Source organism: Capsicum annuum, chromosome 4, assembly GCF_002878395.1.
Source record: "Capsicum annuum cultivar UCD-10X-F1 chromosome 4, UCD10Xv1.1, whole genome shotgun sequence".
Taxonomy (NCBI): Eukaryota; Viridiplantae; Streptophyta; class Magnoliopsida; order Solanales; family Solanaceae; genus Capsicum; species Capsicum annuum.
Window position 1 is genome coordinate 21,217,733 of NC_061114.1, and position 6,000 is coordinate 21,223,732.

Here is a 6,000-nt window from a genome sequence, read left to right on the forward strand (position 1 = left end):
AGTATTGCCTAGAAAGTGAAGTCATCCCCTCATGTACCTGTTTGGAAGGAAATAACTTGCACTAATAGGCACAATAACCCTCTTGGTTGTTGCATAATTAGCTCCTTTGTTGATTGAATGTCTTCAAAGTGGGGTGGCCCTTTTGAACACCGATGACACTTTATGCAGAACGGTCCCTACAATCGTGTAATTATATGTTGATGTGGCAACCCTTTTGAGTCACCTATAATACTTGTGGAATGATAATCTTTTTGGTTATTGATAATAATTCTTAGCATGTGACCTTGGGTAAGTCCTGCTCATCTTTTGTTTTGATGTGACTTATAGATTTTCCCTGAATTGACAATCTTTGGATAATCTTGCACATTATTTGATGTTGGATACGAGGCGACTTACAGATATCCTTTGAATTACTAGCTTCTAGGTGATCCTGCATATTATCCAACCTTGGATAAGAAATGGCTTGCACATATCCCTCCAATCGCTAGCCCTCAGGTATTCCTGCATATCATTCTACCTTGGATACAATATGACTTATAGATATCTCTCAAATTGCTAATCTTTGGCTAACCCTGCACATAATCAATCTTGGATATGACGCAGCTTATAAAGAACCCTTAGACTTATCAATTTGATAATCTCGCATATTTTTCGATAAGAATGTAGTTGGGACTTATGAATAACCTTCGGACTATCAATTTTTGGGTAACCTTGCACACTATTTGATTAGGATGTCGTTGCGGCTTATAGATGACCTATGGGCTCTCAACTCATAGGTAGTCTTGCACACTATCCTACTTCAAATAATATGACTTATGACGACCCTCAAATTATTAATTTCTAGGAAATCGCTTATATCACCCATCTTTAGATAGTGACTTAAAGGCATACCTTTAAATAGTGTACTCTTGATGCATTCAAATGTTGATTCATAAAATGATGAGATATCCTTGATGCCAGCATTTATGTCTTGTGTGTCAACAGATATTAAAAACTAATGATATCCTCGATGCTAGCATTTGTGTCTCATGTGTCAACAGATATTGAATGTTAATAATATCCTCGATGCAAGTATTTGTGTTTTGCATGTCAACAGATATTAAATGCTGATGATATCTTAGATGCCAACATTTGTGTCTCGTGTATCAACAAATTTTGAATGCTGATGATATCCTTGATGCTAGAATTTTTGTCTCACGTGTCAACGGATATTAAATATTAATGATATCCTCGATGCCATCATTTTTGTCTCGTGTGTCAATAGATATTGAATATTGATGATATCCTCGACTCCAGCATTTGTGTCTTGCATGTCAATCTATATTGAATGTTGATGATGTCCTTGACACCAGTATTTGTGTCACGCGTGTCAACAGATATTGAATGCTGATGATAGCCTTGACACTAGCTTTTGTGTCTCGTGTGTCAACAGATATTAAATGTTGATGATATCCTCAATGCCAGCATTTATGTCTCGCATGTCAACAGACATTAAATGTTGATGGTATTTTGTGCCATGGCTTCTTTGGCAATGAAAATGATTTCACCTGAGTCCGTTTGTCTATATTTTTGCTTTTTACATGTACCTGTACTCAATGTAGATAGTTAGTAAACACAATGTTGCTCTTACTGGCGGCCACAATCAAATTTACAAAAGTTTAAATAACAAATACTTGGCATCATAATCTGAATGGTTTAATTCTCTATTCATCCTCTTTTTGAAGAAGTATTTAAATAGTAGACCTACTAGATATAAGTGAGTAGGTAAAATCCCTTTTTAGGGTCACTCAAATACAACTCTTTTTTTCTTCAATGAATTTTGAGGAAGAATTTTTGCTTTTTCTCCTATTGAGTAATTCTTTTGATTGTTGTATTTTGCCGACTCCTTTGAATGCACCTGCGCTCAAAGTAAATATTTAATAGACACAAAGTCTCTTATGCTAGAGACTGCTTTTATATAAAGAATTCTAATACAATATTCATAAAGAAGATAAGACCCTTTGTTTGTCCTTCATGGTCTCAAGAAATGAGATAAGCAATTCAAAAGGTCCTGGATAAATAGGTATTAAACTTATTTTTGTGGCTACCCAGAAATACCGTTCTTTAGCATTATATACTTTGGTGTGACTCGCAACTCACTTGGGGATTTTTTGAAAAAGATTCCCATCTTGGTGTATTGATCCCTGCATCCATAGAAAAATGATTAGGTTGAGTGAAACTACTCCGTATTGATCTTCTTCAATCCTTGGTTTGCTCCTAGCCATCTTTCATATACTCCATCGTGTTGGGACTTCCCTTCTGACTCCCCGTTCCAATAGATTCCTAGGCAATCACTAAGTAAAAAATATTTGGATAGACTTTTTGAAGTAGTCTTACTTTTTAGAAACTAGTTTAAAAAATCTGTAAAAGTTTTAGAAAAGTATCTACAGTCATGTCATGTACTATCTCAACGAACGTCTTCTTCCTAAGGTTCAGCTATGCTCGACATCCAACGGAGGATTTCCAAAATTCATCATCATTGCTGAATGGTTCTTCAAAAGGTCTAATCGTAGCAAGAAATTTAGTCTATCTAGACTTTGTCACAGCTGGTGATTTCTAAAGGTTGACTTTGACCTTTGGTACTAGAGAATGTGAAATATATTCCAGTGTTTATTGGAAATTTTGAGGCCTTGCTCAAAATTTCTACCCCAGTTTAATGTTGTTTGAGATAATCTCAGCTCGAGATGATCTGAAGTCTTCGCAGGTCTTTATCTTCTTTATTGGATGATGATCTTCCTCTTATGAATTTTTGAGATTCCTTTCTGCAAATTCTTTTCTAGTTTCCATTTCCTGGGGTTATATGTCCGAGCCATTGGGTGCGTACATTTCCCGTTGAAGCAGGATTTAAGTCAAATATAGTTCAAGACTACGCTAGGGATATATAGAAAAATCTAATGGGTTGACTGAAGCATACATAGGCCGCCTACGTATCTCATTCTTGAGAATTCAGGTCATCACGTAGTTCATACGTAGAAGAAAAGGATCAATTCTCCTAAGCGGTTTACCAAAGACGACATAGGCTGCCTACGTATACCTTTCTTGGAAATTAAGGTCAAACGTAGTTCGTATATAAAGGAAAGGATAAATTCTCCTAAGGGGTTGACCAAAGCCGACATAGGCCGTCTACGTATCCCTTTCTTGGGAATTCAGGTCAAATGTAGTTCATACATAAAACTCAATTTCAGGGTTAAATGGCCTTAGATACTCTTATCCATCCTAATAGGACAGAAATAAGCACACTATGGATGACATTACACTCTCATTATGTTTGTCTTGATAGAACGAGTGATCAACTATCCAATTTTCTTTGAGATAATTGATAAGATTCCTTTTCGTTGCTTTTTCTAGATAGACATCAGCCCTGATTCTCTTAGTCATTGTCCTCCTAGTTATCCACCTCAATTTCATTCAGATTAGGATTTCTTGATTCTCGAACTCTTTGGCTCTTCTGTTGAGTATTCTAGGGCTATTGTCTCCCATTCATCATTATCTTTCTCGATTTTCTCATTTTGCTTCTTGACATGACAGGACAATGACATGTTTTTACGTTATTGTTACACAACAGGCAACGAGTAATAAGTAGATTAGAGGTCCATTTTAATAATGTTCCTCTAATTCATCTTCCATGATCCTGGTTGACTTGGAAAATTCTTCCATAGTAGCATCATATTTTTTCCTATTCTATCCTCAAGAAAATCTCTTATAGGTTTTAAAAATGACTGGTATAGTCTAGTTTTACTGCTAGTCATTTTTATTTTCCTGTAACAAAGCTATAGACAAGAGGGAAATCTCTTAGTCACTTTGATCCAGTGAAGTAGGGCCATTTTATGCCAACACAGAGTAGTTTCTATTACCTGCAAAGTAAAAACAACTCAAAGGCTGACATGTTAGATGTCGTTAGTAATAAGAAAAACAATATATAAGGTAGGAAGTAAACACATAGAGTTGTTTCTCATCTCATGCGAATTGATCCATAAAGTAATGATGACTCGAGAATTTCAATGAACAGGAGTTTGATTAATGATAAAGATAGGTGGAATTTATCAGAAAGGCTCAACTCTTCTCCTTTTAGACCTTATTTCTTCTTTCAAGAAAGTGAAGGAAACTAGAGTTTTTGGGAATAGGGGCCGGGCCAAAAGGCTGCCTACGTATCTCACGGAGGATAAATTAGGCCCTGTTTCGGACATATAATGGCTTCTTCTGAGTCCATAGTCAACCTTCCTAAAATGGTATCGAGCATTAAGAAAGTTTTAAGAGTGATTGCGGACTTTTCTAAGAGACTTGGGAGACCTGGAGTATATTTGGTTGGACTTTTGTATAGTGAAAAATATTTGTGCCTAAATATGCTCTATGAAAATTAGGATTGGATGAATTCACCTTTGATTTGAATCAACATAACAAATATAAGAACATATAGCAGTTATATCACACAACTCACAAGCATATTGTAATAAATGTGCATCCTAATTGGGTGACCCTTTTGAGCGAAGGGTTGGCCTAATATATTTGAAGGAAGTATATGTTTTTTAAAATCAATCCATTATCCCCTAAAACCTCCATAGATATACATAAAGGGCATAAATTCTTCGAAAATTTGCAAAAAAGGGATACATTATTTAGGGAAAGGAAAAATAACATGAGAAAAAGAACAATGTCCCGCGCAGGGGATAGTAACTCCTAGATGTTCCTTCATAGCCTTTTGTCCTCTTAGCTTTGTCCATTTCTTGTCATATGTGACATCTGTTGATGATGAAGTGATTCCCGTATAACTGTGCTCTATCTCATAAGTCATTAGTCTGGGAGATCATGCAATCGTCCAAATCGATCAATCATCAACCTCTTGTCTAACTCACTTTAATTGTTTCATCAATTGGTGGATGATTGAGACATATTACATGAAAGCAAGCAAAGTAAGTATTCTCCCTACCCCCAAAGGATAATGGGTTGTATTAAATAACATATATTTTTTCAACACATAAATATGCTTCATCTTTAATTGACTCGTGGCTAATAGACGCAGGACAGGTTTTTCAATGGGCCCAATACCCCCTCGGGTAGTGGGTCGTCCTAGGCTCATGCCTAAAATAGGGTTTTGGTTTAGCTCTATACTGGATGTCTAGAGTGGGTTTCAACCAGGTTTCCAAGCGGACGACTTGAGTTTGAAAATACAAACAGACATCGGACGCCTCACGTGCGGATAAACCGTCACATTTCCAACATTTTATTTGGAATTGAACAACAGGGTACGGGAAATCCATGAAGCCCCAAATCATTTTAATAATCATCATGCAAGATTATGTCATCAAATGCAACAGCTAAATTTTGCAAAATCGAAACATATAAGCACGTAAATGTTTAAACAGATAGTTAAAAGATAAATTCAAATATTTGGTTAGAACCTAGTTAAAGTCCTCAGCGGAGTCATCATTTCTGTTTTATCCCTTTTTAACTCGAAGAATTGGAAAACATTGATTTTGACATTTTAAACTATTTAGAAACTTTAAAGAAAATTTTGAAACAATTTAAGAAATTACAAAGTCGCCACTTACTGTATTTGAAAAGAAATTAAGAAAACTTTTTAAAATAAAATTCTAAGTCTTAAAACAAAAAAAGACTTAGGCTTTTAAGAAAATACCGGGTAAGAGGTTCTTATTAACATTTTAGGAAGGTTTTTAAGACACCTAAAATATCCGCTAACTTGCGGTTATCTTGAGTAACTTTGAAAAAGAGAAGTTGATTTTTAAAAAGAAAGTGATTTAGGAAGAAACTTGTATAAAATCAATTTTTTATGACTTAGTAGGAAATTTAACCAAGTCTAAGAAAATAAATAGCAAATAAGCACGTAAAGGGGAAAGGGGAGAATTAGAAGATTTAGGCTCGTAAGCTTAAATCCATCAACCCTGTCCTAATCTAATTGGGCTTTTGGCTCACCTACACCTGTCCTAATCTAAATATCGAGTT